This window comes from Anabrus simplex, chromosome 6 (genome assembly GCF_040414725.1).
Source record: "Anabrus simplex isolate iqAnaSimp1 chromosome 6, ASM4041472v1, whole genome shotgun sequence".
Classification (NCBI taxonomy): Eukaryota; Metazoa; Arthropoda; class Insecta; order Orthoptera; family Tettigoniidae; genus Anabrus; species Anabrus simplex.
The window spans coordinates 226,600,575-226,616,542 of NC_090270.1; the positions used below are offsets into that span (position 1 = coordinate 226,600,575).

At 41.0% G+C, this 15,968-nt stretch overlaps 1 protein-coding gene across 2 annotated transcripts in view; it reads right to left on the bottom strand.

The window, feature by feature from the left end:
* LOC136876365 (sodium-independent sulfate anion transporter) overlaps window positions 1-15,968 on the bottom strand; it is an 812,595-nt gene that overhangs the window by 286,550 nt on the left and 510,077 nt on the right. Inside the window, exon 4 of one of the 2 annotated variants that reach the window (XM_067150256.2) lies at window positions 6,973-7,143. The exons of the other annotated variant lie outside the window; for it this stretch is intronic. The gene's annotated coding sequence lies outside the window, so the exon portion shown is untranslated. The remainder of the gene's footprint in view (window positions 1-6,972; window positions 7,144-15,968) is intronic. 2 annotated transcript variants of the gene reach the window in all.

The window sequence follows — 15,968 nt, forward strand, 5'->3', positions numbered from 1 at the left end:
AATAAAGGCAGCATATTACCATTACTTGAACTGTAAAACAAATAAGGATAAACCATGCGTACTACACATTTGCTGTAATTTATGTGTAGTAAATCTCCATGGTTGAGGACATCCCAAGTGTTAGAGATTGTAATACGTCACTAAAGATCCCCTTTTCTTATCTTGACTTCTTTCCAAGCAATTACTGAGTGACGCGCATGGGGAGCATTTCAATCAAGACATTTGAGCACTGAGAAAAGAAAAGGTGAAAATCCATAGTCACAGCCTGTTTCCACTCATTCGACCGGGTCAGGAATGGAATGAATGAAGACCCCATCTAGTGGCGAGGATAGAAATTGTGCCGGCTGCCGAAGCCTGTCGCACTCCTCAGGGGCAATGATTAATGGCTGACAAGTGAAATAATATTGGAATGAAAGATGACAGGGAAAACCGGAGTAGTCAGAGAAAAAGCTGCCCGGCCTCCGCTTTGTCCAGCAAAAATCTCACGTGGAGTGACCGGGATTTGAAGCACGGAAGCCAGAAGTGAGAAGACAGTGCGCTGCCCAACGAGCCACGAAGGCAATTTAACTCGTCCATGTTTGTAGACTATTGTTGGAATGTAGTGTGAGATGCTTCAGAAGCAGACTACAAACGAAAATATAAGTGACATAAACGCTCCAGTGAATAGGTAAATGGATGAGAGCATGTTTTTGAGTTCATGACTTAGAAATGTACATACAAATATTTTCAAATGAATAGCTAACAGAAGTGTTCTGATGTCATATTCATGTTCCTTGATTCCTATTTACTTGGAATTGACTATTTCGTTAAGCAAAGGGACAACTTGTATTTCTTTGTTGACCAGTGTTATCAAGGATGGGCTGCATGCTTAACAGACGCCTTCCTGGCTCTGGGGTCAGCACTAATGTAAATTAAGCTCAGCTCTAACGCCGGATGCTGAATGTCTCCTCCACTTGCGTGATCATTTGTGGCATGACGTGTTTTATGTAAACGAAGATGTGTTCTAAGGCGATTACAAATACCCAGTCCCCGAGCTAGACGACTAAAATCCCCGACCCGATCGAAAATTGAAAACGGCGTCCCTACGCTAAGGAGCTGAACTGCCTTCCAAAACGAGTTACGAATTTACCTTAATTTTCACGTTATATTTGATTTTTAATATATATTCTTAATTGCATATTCTTGCAGGCCACAGAATGAATAATCTTGCCTTAAGGGCGGATCAACACCTTTAACGATTAAAAAACACACTTAATGACACATTTTCTTTCTCAGCAGCAAAAAGGGTGACTAAAATGAAATTTGATCAGGAAAATACACAATTCTTTCCAACATGACCATACATTTAAATCTCACGTACTGATTGTTATTACAGACAATCAGGTGTTCAAACTGGCAGCTGTATAATATTTATGAATATTTTTCAATGATTCTTTTCAAAATATGCTTACCATTGTTGTATCGACAAGCCCTGGTAGCTTGAGTTTTAATATTTTAAAGCATAAAAATGTTGTTCTAAATTCCACTAAAAATATATATTTGTTAAATTAAACTTTAAAAGTTCTGCCTCTGTGGTGCAGTGGTTGGTGTGATTCTCTGCCATCTCCGGAGGCCCCGGTTCGATTTCAGTCTCTGTCACGAAATTTGAAAAGTAGTACGTTGGCTGGAACGGGGTCCACTCAGCCTCGGGATGTCAACGGAGTAGAGTGAGGTTCGATTCCCACCTCAGCCATCTTCGAAGTGGTCTTCCGCGGTTTCCCACCTCTCCTCCAGAAAAATGCCGGGATGGTACCTAATTTAAGGCCACGGCCGCTTCCTTCCCTCTTCCTTGTCTATCCCTTCCGACCTTCCCATCCCCCCACAAGGTCCCTGTTCAGCATACCAGGTGAGGCCGTCTTGGCGAGGTACTGGTCATTCTTTCCAGTTGTATCTCCCGATAAAAATCTCACGCTCCAGGGCACTGGCCTTGAGGCGGTAGAGGTGAGATCCCTCCTGAGTCCTGGAGGGTAAACGGATTAAGAAAGGAACTGTAAAAGACAAAGCTTCAGTTTAATTATGGGTTGTTCATCTCTACACGTTGCAGAGGAATCCAAAATTGTAACTGAGTATCTTGAAAACTCCGGGGGTTATCAGGGTAACAGATTTGAAAAACAAGTTTTACAGAAAAATTGCGACCAACTCATTTAAGTGTTGGAAAGCTTCTAGAATTTAAAAGGCTGTGGTGAGCGGGGGGCCTGCACTCTTTAGGTTATAACGTGGAAAGTATTACATGTATCGACACGCTGAATGGCTGTATGGATGTGAAATAAGGGATGCGTTCTTTCGTTATTGTTATTTGGCAACGAATATCGTTGATCCTGCATGGACATTAATCGGCGTCTCAGACATAAAGCACCTTGGTGAAATTGTAAAAAAAAAGCATAACATGAGTGAAACACATATATGTTAGGCCTCTTTAAACAACAAGCATCACCATCATCAACAAAATTCAAAAATTGATACAAAAAGGATATAAAAATGACATTTTTGAACCTCAAATGTGTCGGTTCCGACTTAATGCAACTACCAATACGCTCTACTACTAGCTACAATCTAAAGGGTGAGACGGTTGAAATTTATTTCCAGAAGAACAGTCCATTTCTTGTGCAAAGTTTCTGGAACGGCAAGAAGTGTAGACGAGACAAATTAGGTACAAGGAAGGGGTACGTGTCCTTGTAGAAGGCGGCGAAAGTTCAACTTGAATCACTTTGCCTCGAGAGTGAAAGTTACCACGACGACACTTTCCCTTACTCACCACCAATGTCAGTGAGTCCCTCTTCACTTATGTAATCGTACAGTATAAGTTCGGATAGGTCAGGTCTGCTTACATCTCTACATCGCAGTTCGAATTCTTCTCCTCGCCCTGGATGAGATTTTTGAAAAGGAAAGTTTGAACCACATACAACTTTCGTTACTTATGATCACAAAGTTTGTGCATAGAAGGTTTGAAAAAACCAAGAGAACATAAACATTTGACAGTGGTGGTTCGTGCATGAAGGGCTTTCGGGCGCCGTCCCAGCGCTTTTTCAAAAACACTTAACATAATTTCACCATGGCCTAAGCTACCGTGTGCAGACATTTTAATTTGGCGCCATCTGGCTGCTTGCTCGTCAATTTCGACATTCCGTTTTACTCTAGGCCTACTAGATGGCAGAGTACACAGAATCTCTCCTGGGCATCTGTGGCTGAGTTTAAATTGATTTTGTCGGGTAAACACCAAATCCGTCACTTTATAAGCACGCTAGCTGGCTGTGTGGATGTGAAATAAGGAATGCGTTCTTTAGTTACTGTTATTTGGCAACGAATCTCGTTGATTCTGCATGGACATCAGTCGGGATTTCAGACATAAAGTACCTTTGTGGAAAGGTAAAAAAAAAAAAAAAAAAAAAAAGCATAAAATGAGGGAGAATACATACACGTTAGTACTGAATTTGCTGTGCTTGGTGGAGTAGATATCCTATTACCAATTAGACAGTGCATACAGAATATGTGCTTTGTCGATGTGTTACGGGTATGTATAGTTCTGTTTCTACGAGTTTCAACTTGACAGTTAACCGGAAGTCAGATATTGGTACCAAATTGTTACGAGTACAAACAGCTGATTCACAACACACAACACGAACGGGAATTTAATGTGCCGTTTCACAGTTCTTCATAAGAGCTGTAGGAACAAAGATGGAGTCTCTGCGATCAAAATGTCAAATAAAATGCATTTAACGTCAGTACGGGCCGAAATGTAAGTCCTTTCATCGGTCGATTACGGAAATAACCGCGTATAGAAGGCGCTGAAAAAAATGACAAATGGACATTATTTAAAACCATTATTCAAGAAAAATGTGCTCATCACTTATTATATAATCTGAACTCGAAGCTGTAAGAAGACTCAAGACTAGATTGAAAGGGATTATCCAGCGGAGCTAAAGATTATAAGTTGGAAACGAAAGATAATTCGCGACTACACGCCAATCAGCTGATATCAAGATTAAATCGTTGCGCGGAAGATTAAATACGTAAAAAAGAAAAAAGAGATAAATAGACTACAGTAGAACTACGTCACGAAGTGGCGCAGGGCTTCAATAAAATTTTCCCGATACTGTTTAATGTTGAAGGACACCTACTGATCAGTTGTTGAGTGCATTTACGCCAACAAAAAGATAGCGGAAAGAAATTTATTTTCAAATTGGAATATATACAGAACATCTGTCTTAGTCGATTTGGAACTAGTTTATTGGATCAACTGTACCCTAACGAAATCTATGCAATCTGAGCAACGCAAGAGATATATTAATTGGAAGATGTCAGCAATGAATCAAATATTCTATTCTTGTTCTGTTTCATACGCACGAGTCTCCACCATGGGTCTGTAAGGAAGCAAGGCAATGCTGCTTGGATCCTGACAAGGCGATACGATGTTAGCTGTCCCGGATGACCAGTGATCAGTGTCGAGAAGCTACGATGTACCCGACCACTTGTGGAGGAACCAGATGACGAGATCCTAATCTCAGATGACCGGAGATGAGGAAACATCGAGACCATCTTGAGCAAAGCTAAGTCCATTACCTAAGTCGTTTTCGTAAGTAAGAGTATATTATTTCCTTTATTGCATGTTGATGCTTGTTTTGTGCGAAGACAGTGCGTAGATAAACGTCTTGCTGATGTGATTGGAAGTAGGTATTCATCCATATGGTATGTTAATTCCACTTGTAGGCGTGGTCACCAAGTGATTTTCCGATCGTAATGTTTTCCAGTGATATGTGAGGAGAGATAGCTAGAGTTATTATTATTACCAGTGTTGAGTAAAGAGTGAAGTTGGCATTAATACGTGTGTGTCCTAACTTAATCAATGTCAATCAGTTCGAGATCGTATATAGGATGTGTTTTGTGAAGGAATATGGCAGTATTCTACTCCAAGTTCATGTTAAATTTGGCACTATGACTGTAGTAAATAAAGTAGGCATTTTATGAATGTCACGGCACGTTGATGTGCAAGTTAAGGTCGTGATTTACATATGATGAAGTGAAAGAGTTGTTATATATGAAATATGAGTATTAATTAACGCGTCATAGATATGATATAAGGATGTTAATGATTTATGATGGCGGTATTTATTGTTTTCTTCGAGAGAGAAATAGTCATAGTTGTGCGAAGTGAGATCTAGTCATTTCAAATTATGTTTCGGAGAGTGTCACAGAATTCTCGCCAATTCCATGTAATAATGCTGGATCATACGCATTGTACATAGCTTAGGATATGATCTCGAGACGAGTAGTGCAATGTTTTTTATCCATGTTAGGATTACCTAGAGAATCATATATGTACTCAAGATAAGATTTGAGCCTTCACTGATTTACTTAGGATGATCTTGAAAACTCTCACGGTGTATAACTTTATTTCTGGATAAATTTCAACCTAATAGGCTGATCACTGGTGACATAGATTTTCACGGGTGAATTATTTTTTTTATTTGTGTCCTCTGACCAAGTAGATTTTCCGTTGATAGTATGTGTTATGATAGCTACATATGATATGTGTGGTGACGTTTCTTTTTGCAACCATGTACGCACGTAGTCTGATAATTAGTAAGCTAAGGTCATATTACCTTAAGTTCATAAATTAAATCTTGCGATAACGTTGCTTGTAGGGTGATTACGACTTACAATGGACGTAGCTTAGCTTATGGTGTGACACAAGGAAATATGAGCGTCTAAGAGGCAACCAAGTAGGCGGAAGTGAATGTTTAAAATGTAAAACATACAAGAGAGTACTTGTCAAATCAAAGGAAGAAGAGCTTTGTGATAGCCTTTATTGAGAATTTTAAACCTGCATCTAGACAAACAGTCGGTGAAAATTTAGTGATGTGACAGTTTATAGAGTAAGGAATAGGTGGTAACTAACAGAATCTAGGCCCCTAATGCTTATCCCAAGAATAATTGATTCAGACAACTTGAACTCCATTTCTTGACTGAACATTAACTCGGCAATTCTACTAGCGTTTCTTTATTTTCTCAAGAGAGTATCACTAGAAATACTGTAAATAGTAGTTAATACAATTTTTATTTTTCTTCTTTGAGGATGCATCCTATATTCTTAGTATACTTGATTTTAATGTTTATTTTCTTGCCAGTATGGCACATGTAAATACCATTATCTGTATTCACATTAATTTATTTTGTTATCGCCCAGCTTTGTAGGTGAGTTGTATACGAAGGAAAACATAGCTTTTTCAAAAGTTTCCCAGATGTTACATAGAATTTATTCTAATAATTTATGATTTTGGAGATCAATGGGCTTATGAAAGGAAATAATATGATCCGAGAAGACATTTATTTAGGATGAGTTCGGAAGATGTAATTTTTCCGAAATGTTGTTGACGGATATAGACTATAGGGTTGGCTGTGAGTCACTCATTTCAAGAACTATTTCATTGGTAAAATTGGAGATAATTTTCTTGAATATTTGACTTAATATTTAAAATAAATATGGAATAGTGAAACCTAAACATTCTTTCTCTGTGTTCTTAGAATAAGAATTAGTTGTAAGACTGTAGTAGTTTCAAGCGACGACAATTTCTATAAGAGCTAATACGAGCATGGTATCTAACTGGATACGAGTAAGAGACGTCTTTCTGCGTTAGTTAGAAACTTCCATTAATCGACCTGGGCGTTCTTCTATTACGGAACTCACACCCGTAAAACTCAGTCACCGGATTAATTGAATTTAGAGCTAGTCAGGATCTCTTGTGTCCATGCCTGGACGCGGGAACGGCGCAATATATACTTGAAAATAAGTCCAGATACAAAATTCTTTGTAGCAACATGCATAACTCACATAAGATGAACAATAACACATAGCATATTTAGGATAAAGCTATAAGATAAAAACAGATCAATGCTCGAACAGACAAAACGCAAGAAAATTAAATTTCTACTCACCATCTAGAACAGCTCGCATTGCTAAAGCAGGGAGCACATTACATCCGTCCCGCTCGGTTCAGTTCAGTTCAGTTTCCCGCGTATCAGTTCGTCTGCCGCACATACCTTCCGTCTCTTTCGGAAGCTGTCAGTGAACACGGCTGGGAACAGCGCCTGTAGTAATGTCGAGCTCTTTGTCCGAAGACAGAGAAATTATAGATTGCGAAGTAGAAGAGGAAGAAGAGAGAAAAGAGAAGATTTGTATACATGAAATACATTTTAAAAGGGAACACTGTGGTGAATATTACCATCACTTTCCGGACTTGCTACTTGATGAGCACAACTTCTTTAAATATTTCAGAATATTACTCTCTCAAGTTTTTGAGTTGCTAGGCGTTCTTCCTCAAAAATAAATAAAAAATCAAATTTCAGAAAACCAATTTCACCTTTTGAGCGACTAGCAGTAACATGAAGTAACTATTGATTTCCTTTCATATTTTATTTAACAATACTACATGGTCAAAGTAATTACAATTGTATAATACTACAAGTCAGTGTACAGTCTGTCATATTCCGTCACTAGAGTAGTTATTTTAGATTTAAATTCAATTTGTAGCAGAGGACTAAAATATCTCCCTGTTTATTCCACGGTTTCATAAAACTTTTTTTTCGGAATCCGCGGGCTTTCTATCCACTTTTGCATATTTGTCAGTTAAAAAATTGTCCAACTCCTTGGCCACAGAGGTAAGTCTCTTTCTTTGCACAGAAACCGTGGACAGAGTTGCTGCATCTTATCACTTCCTGCCGATTGACTTGATCTTCTCCTTGCCATATCATGATATCAGGATGTCACTTTACAACTTCAGTCAGCAGTTCTTCATTGATCATACTCATTGAACTCAAATAAAACACTTCGCCAGAGGCTCGCAAGGTGGGGGTCTACCTTCCGTCTTCCGTCAACTTTGCTTGTGAGGGCAAGCAAGCGTGCGGAACTGAAGCAGTAGGCGGCCGGATATTTGATTACACGTGAACCAAATATCCAAGGTCAGCTGAACTGAACGGAACGGAAGCAGTGTGCTCCCGGCTTAATAGATTACATTCCTCCTAAGCAAGGAAGAATCCTACAAAGGGTACACACGACTCATTTCTGAATCACTATCGGCATTGTCATCGTTTGTTGAGGTTTCACTCTCGCTTGACCGTAACGAGATAATAACGTCTTAAACATAGTCGTCTGTGATGCTTTCCCAAGCCCCACTTATCTCGGACTGTCTCTCACAACCTGCACTTACATGGCCTACAGTTTCCCAAAGAAGACTTTCAACTTCTGAAACTGTGAAGAGTCGGTTATTCGCAACTACATAATTCTTCACTTGGGTCCAAATCAATTCTATGGGGTTAAAATGGCAATGATATGGTCGGAGGCGAACAACTTTATGCCCACGCCTCCTGGCTATTTCACCCACCAAGTAAAACTGGGTACTGGGGCTTGTTTCGTTTCACAAGATGCACGAGATCCCCCTTCTCATGTCATCGCGAACCGAATATTGTGCTCTTTCAAGCTCTCAGTCAACTCAATCTTTCTAGTCGTCATTATTGGTGCTTTGTCAAGAATGACCGAGTGAACTGACAAAGACCGCGAAAAGAACTGAGCACAATACAACACACAGCTGATAGCACGTGGTTATAGTAAAAACAGATCGACAACACTGGTAACCGCAACTAGGTTCTTACGCACTCTATCGGAGCGATCGGCTGCTTATGATTGGCTGTTTATTAATTCACTTAGCCTCCGCCAAAATGCAGCGCTCAAATGACAAGTCGAAATTCATAAGAACTGAACTATAGGTTGTAGGTCTTCTGTATTTGCATCACGTTTATCCTGTATTTCGATTCACGATATTATTTGATGTTCGCCACGTGATCGTTGTCTTGGAAACAGATTTCTATTCAGCCAGTGTCATCGAATTATTTTTATTATTATTGGGGCTGCCTGGCCGAGGCGGTAAAGGCGTGCTCGGTTCACTTGGAAGGACGTGGGTTCCATTCCCCGTCAGGAAGTCGTAAAATTTAAGAAACGAGATTTCCACTTCCGGAGGTGCACATTGCCCTAAGGTTCACTCAGCCTACCCCAAAAATGAGTAGCAGGTTAATTCCTGGGGGCAAAGGCGGCCGGGCGTAGAGCTAACCACTCTACCCCATCAAGTACCGAGGTTAGGGATAGTGGAAGCCTTTACCTTCCACCCCTCCAGGGGCCTTCATGGCCTGTACGGAGATGACTTATTCTTCTTGTTATTGTTTGTTTGTCCAACCCGCTGTTTCTTTACGGGGTCGGGTATGAGGTGAGATGAATCTGTCGTGGCGGGTTTTTACGACCGGATGCCCTTCCTGACGTGAACCTCATCAGAGGAGTCAATGAGATTAAATGAAAGACGTGATACTTGATGGTAGGAAGGGAGAGGGTGACACCCTGTGTCGGCACATAGCCTACCCCTGTCGAATAGCACCAAGGGGTCAGGTCAAAGCTTAAACGTCTCCATCCAACGGACGAATCACCATCAACAGCGTCATATGCCCTCACTCCGTATGAGCATTGCAGAGAGGTTTGGAATTTAATGCAGGCTTTAACACGCATTCTAGTGATAAGAAATTGTATACCACCACCTCCCTTACCCTGCGACTAACATTTTAATGGTGAACATTTTTTCGACCAACAGGATTCGAACCGGCTAACCACGGTGTCAGACCGTTCAGACTTCAATGCCTTAACGATCATGGTCACTAGGCGGGCATTATTATTATTATTATTATTATTATTATTATTATTATTATTATTATTATTATTATTATTATTATTATTATTATTAAGTGTCACGAACTGTCACTGAAATTTATATATCCTGTATTTCGCTTCACGATATTATTTGATATTCGCCACGTGATCGTTGTCTTAGAAACAGATTTATATATAGATATATTTACAATTAGTTTTACGTCGCATCGATAAAGATAGGTCTTATGGCGACGATGGGATAGGAAAGGGCTAGGAGTGGGAACGAAACGGCCGTGCTCTTAATTAAGGTACGGCCCCAGCATTTTCCTGGTGTGAAAATTGGAAACCACGGAAAACTATCTTCAGGGCTGCCGACAGTGGGGTTCGAACCCAATATCTCCCGGATGCAAGCTCACATCTGCGCGACCCTAACCGCACGGCCAACACGCCCGTTTAAATATTGAGGAATGGGTTCAGCCAAATGGGCTTGAAAAAGTATCTAATACAGGATGAGCCATAAACATAGAACTAATGAATAGGTTAGTTAAGAATAGGCATAATGGCAGAGGGAACTCCCTCAACGCAAAGATCAGAGACTACATTCCTCTTTAGTTGGGGGTGGTGGAATACATCCGCGGTATCCTCTACCTGTCGTAAGAACTTGGCAGGGTAGGTTGGCGACCACGGTTCCCCTAGCTGAGTCTGGCATTGCCTCAACTGAATTTCTCAGCTTTCTCATTTTTATCTTTCCTATCCTTCCTCCGTTGGTCAATTCTTGTTTTTTCCGATCCCAACGGTTTAAGGTTTGCGAGGTCTACGAATGTGTAATGTTCACGCCCTTCGTGATACTTCTCCTTCTGTTACCGATACCTTCATTTTTCCAACAATTGGAACTGGTCCTCGGAAGAGAAGATGAGAGATGATACAGTCGAACCTTTATATCTGGAAACTCCATTATTGGAATTTTCAGTATCTCGAAGCAACTTAAATTTCCCGGCCGTTTGTCCTATTTTTAACGTGTATTTATTTCTCTATTACTCAAAACTCGGTCACATGAATTTCTCGATTTCTCGAAGCAAACATTTCCTCCCTTGAACCAAAAAAGACTCTCTAACTCGAATTTTGTGCAACATTAACTGTGCAATATGGCATTTGTGGTTTGGGAGGATCAGTTAACACGTAATGCAAGGGTTACAGTGATGCTGGGATCTAATATGACGGGAACCGAAAAACTAAAATTTCTCGTGATCGGAAAATCGGCAAAGCCTCGCTGTTTCTCGGGTGTGAATTAATTACCGGCAGGGTGCGAAATCAGAAAGAAATGGGGGGAGGAACATAGGAATTAACTACTATTGTTTATTTCAGGCAGTATTTCGCGGGGGGAGGGGTATAAATTTCCCCTGTAATTTAATTACCCCCTCCCCAGAAAATGTAAATTTAAGATCTTTTTGTTTGAATTTTGTTGCTATAACCGAGAAGTTTATGAGAGACTCCCACTTTCTTAAGAAAGGCCAGGTGCTGCGCGATTTGTCCTGATTTATTCCTTTATTAGCGGAAACTTCAGGTTTGTTCCAACAAGAACGGGGACAGTTTGCAAACTGGCAGACGCATGCGCAGTACGGAAAGAGCGTTCCAACAAACTTCAAACTCAAACGCGGACTCGGAGTCGGTTGTTCCAACAGACTATGGACCGTTCATGAACCAGTTTGCGGATTGGCAAAGCAGTTCGTGCTCCAGAGCAAGTACTGTTCGTCAGTGACATGCGCAGTACATCAAAATAAGTGTGAGCTGTGCATTGTGGTCCTAGCTGTCACTTGGTGAAGCGTGAACAGCTGGTCGGTATCTTCTGGCGCGAGCAGACGACACGTTACACGTAAAATTAAATAGAAGTTCGGCGTTGTTATACAATTATACAGTAAAAGTTAAAAAGTTATACAGTTAAAAAGTCATATTTGACTACACACTAACAGTAAGAGGCACGAGATAAAAACGAGAACGATGCATGACCATTTTGAAGGCGGTTCCTTGAGCCACTAGCTCACTGGGACATTCTATAACCAATAAATAAATAAATAAAATAAATAAATTCTGATGATGATCTTATGAACACGGACTCCAGTGAAGATGATCTAGGGATATATTACAATATCCCAAAAGCGAAAAATGAAGATTATTTAGGCAAGTTATTTTTTTTTTACATGTTTGCAATTATGTTTAAATGATATTTATTTTCACTACATGCACGAGTAACTCATAATTTAGTAACCAAAATTCTCTTTCTCTCTCTCGCTGTCCGCCTATAGAAGAAACAGTACCTCGCTATGACAATGAAACGTTCAAGGAGCATTTTCGCGTCAGTAGGGAGATAATGGAAAATATTGCAGAACGGTATGAAGGAAGTGACCAGTATAAACATCAATCTGGCCAATATGGAAAACTTTCTGCACTGAGTCAGGTTTGAAATAATAATAATAATAGTAATAATAATAATAATAATAATAATACCGGGCGAGTTGGCCGTGCGGTTAGGGGCGGGCAGTTATGAGCTCGCATCCTGGAGATAGTGGGTTCGAATCCCACTCTCGGCAGCCCCGAAGATGGTTTTCCGTGGTTTCCCATTTTCACACCAGGCAAATGCTGGGGCTGTATCTTAATTAAGGCCACGGCCACTTCCTTCCAATTCCTACGCCTTTCCTGTCCCATCGTCGCCATAAGACCTATCTGTGTCGGTGCGACGTAAAGCAAAATAGCAATAATAATAATAATAATAATAATAATAATAATAATAATAATAATAATAATAATAATAATAATAATAATAATAATAATAATAATAATAATAATAATAATGTCCGCCTCTGTGGTGTAGTGGTTAGTGTGATTAGCTGCCACCCCCGGAGGCCCGGGTTCGATTCCTGGCTCTACCACGAAATTTGAAAAGTGGTACGAGGGCTGGAACGGGATCCACTCAGCCTCGGGAGGTCAACTGAGTAGAGGTGGGTTCGATTCTCACCTCAGCCATCCTGGAAGTGGTTTTCCGTGGTTTCCCACTTCTCCTCCAGGAAAATGCCGGGATGGTACCTAACTTAAGGCCACGTGCACTTCCTTCCCTCTTCCTTGTCTATCCCTTCCAATCTTTCCATCCCCCCGCAAGTCCCCTGTTCAGCATAGCAGGTGAGGCCGCCTGGGCGAGGTAATGGTCTTCTCCCCAGTTGTATCCCACGACCCAAAGTCTGAAGCTCCAGGACACTGCCCTTGAGGCGGTAGAGGTGGGATTTCTCGCTGAGTCCGAGGGAAAAGCCAACCCTGGAGGTTAAGCATCAGACTTCAAGTTTCCGGGGTGTTACAGGTCGGTTTGACATTTCTTTGAACTCTCTACATAGAACTGTCAAACGATTGACTGTCTTCATTAGCAACTTATCTCCAAAAGTGATCACTTGGCCTACAGAAGATGAGAAAGTAAATAATGAGTAACATTTCAGGGAAAGTGGATTTCCAGGTGTCATTGGTGCCATAGGTGGCTGTCATATTGAAATTGATAAGCCTGTAAATGATCCTGATTCTTACATAAATAGAAAAGGACACTATTCCATACATTTATATTTTATTTATCAACATAATGTCTTCATAATAAACCACTGTTACTATTAATGAATTAATGAATGCAAGCTGTTTGTGACCACAGGCGAAAAATTTTGGATGTGTTTCCGAATATTTTTTTTAATGCTATTTGTTCGGGGCGTCGACCCATGTGGAATTTTGCCCCTAATGGCACCATAGTGTATGAACCTGCGTGTAATTGGAATGGCGGCAGTGTGGAATGTTCTGTGTGAGGAAAGGAAGATTAAGGACGCCACAAAGGACGTCATTACAATTTAAAAACCCTGACCCGGCCGGGAATCGAACTCGGGGCCGCCGGGTGACGGGCGGACGCGTTGCCCCTTACACCCCGGGGCCGGACTAGCAGAGCATTTAGAATTTCATCTCTTGGCAATAATTTAGAAGGAAAAAATGTGATCAGTATTTGCTTTTAGGTGACATGGTTATCCTCTGAATAGAACCGTCTACATCATCGGTTTTTACGCTGCCAGTACTCGTGGTAAAATTATAAATTCACGTAATTCTGGAATAAAGTAAAGCAAAGTATTTTAGAAACAGGTCCATTAGTCTATTATTTTATTAGTTGAGTCATTTTATTGCCAATTACCTTCCACTGAGTAGACCTAACAAGTTTTTTTTAGCAGAGATTAACAAGAACAGCTGTTTGTTTATCCTCAAACAGGAATCTCCCGCGTAATTGTGAACGCATGCGCATTGTAGTTTTCATTGACGGTACACGAACCGTTCCAACAGACTGCTGTTTAGGGACGGTTCCCAACGAGTACATAGCTCGCGCATGCGCTTACATCAGTTCATGAATCGATACCAAACCGTACGCAGACTGCTTGTTGGAACAAACCTTTCGTCTATCAGGGCTAAGTTTTGACTGAACAAATTTGTCGGTTTGTACACTGCTTAAGTGAATATTGTCCTATTGGCCACCTATCGGAAACACACCATCTCCAAGAGTATAGTTGGGGACAAAACACGACGGCCTTAGTTCCTAGAAGCGAACTGGAAGCCAGTAGTCAATCACACCCTGCACCCTGCTGAGTTAATCAGTTCTAAGTGTTCCTTGTTTGTTTTGGAGAGGCTGTCAAACCACTTTCTTCCTCACTGTCTGTAGTTCGTGTACAGTGCAGTAGCCGATTTGGCAACTCTGGCTGCACTAAATGTAGTAAATCCTATAGTCACTAATAGACACGGAGCTGCCGCTGGAAAGTAGTGGTGTGAGGCGAGATCGTCATGATTTGTCCCCAACTATACAGGAGAGGTGTAAGCTCGAGCTACTTAGAGCAATTTCAGATGGACTTGTCCGAGTGAAACATGAATAATAGGCTGCACGTCCGGACCGCCACTGCTGCGTTGTTTTATTGCTCAAGGTCTGGCAGCCATTTGAATTATTGCTGATGTTTTTATGAAAATATGTACAGTAAAAATCATGAATTTCAGTAATAAATTGTATGTGTTCTACATTCTCCTCGTTATTTTATAATGAAAGAATCCCTCCCGGACAATTTTAGTGGGGGGGGGGGACCTTTGAGATAAAATCGTCGGGGGGGGGGGGAGAAATCCCTCCCTCCCCCCCCCCCCCCCGCCGCGATTTCGCACCCTGATTACCGGTGACGAACGAAAGCAACGCCCGAAGTCGCGAATGACAAGCTCCATTTACGAATCTCGGCTGCGTGGTATTGACGAGAAGTTTCAACGTGAAGGGAGGAGAGGTTAACAGTAACAAACAGAAGAGACTAACGGTTTCTTTCCCAAAGGTGTTAACCGAGGCATGTTTCTTGTTTCACTACTGTATGTACTGCATCCTGTCTTTAAAAAAAAGTTTCTATAATAAGTGTTGTAATTGAAGTGATGCATTAAAATAGAGTTTGTATATTTTTAAGTACTGTTAACAATAATGTATTCAGTATAAGCCCGTAGGTACGTAGGATTCAATTATAAGCTATACATGCTCAGAAACGATATTCTCTGTAAGTCGAAATTTCGGTAACTCGAAATAAAATTTAGCTTCCGAGGTGATTCGAGTGATCGAGGTACCGCTGTATAGGGAAGAAGAGGAAGAATGACGATGTGTACAGAAATGTTGAGAAGATTACAGATGCTTGCAGGAGGAAAAGGATTTAGGGCAACTTTTCAGAATGAGCAGACTGACAAAGAAATTCTTGAATTATCAGGGAAATGAAGGCGACAACAAAATGGGTTGAAGAGAAAAGACTTGGAGGAAGTTGGAATAAATCTGAAAGTGATCTGGAATAGAGAGTTTCTTTCAATGAAAGTTTTGGTGAATTTAAAGGGTTCCAGGAAACCAAAATAGTTTTTTTTTTTTGCTAGTTGCTTTACGTCGCACCGACATAGATAGGTCTTATGGCGACGATGGTACAGGAAAGGGATAGGAGTGGGAAGGAAGCGGCCGTGGCCTTAATTAAGGTACAGCCCCAGCATTTGCCTGGTGTGAAAATGTGAAACCACGGAAAACCATTTTCAGGGCTGCCGACAGTGGGGTTCGAACCTACTATCTCCCGAATACTGGGTACTGGCCGCACTTAAGCGACTGCAGCTATCGAGCTCGGTAACCAAAATAGCCAAGGGCATCTGGTTAGAGGAACCTCACCGAAAGAATGAAGAAATTCCG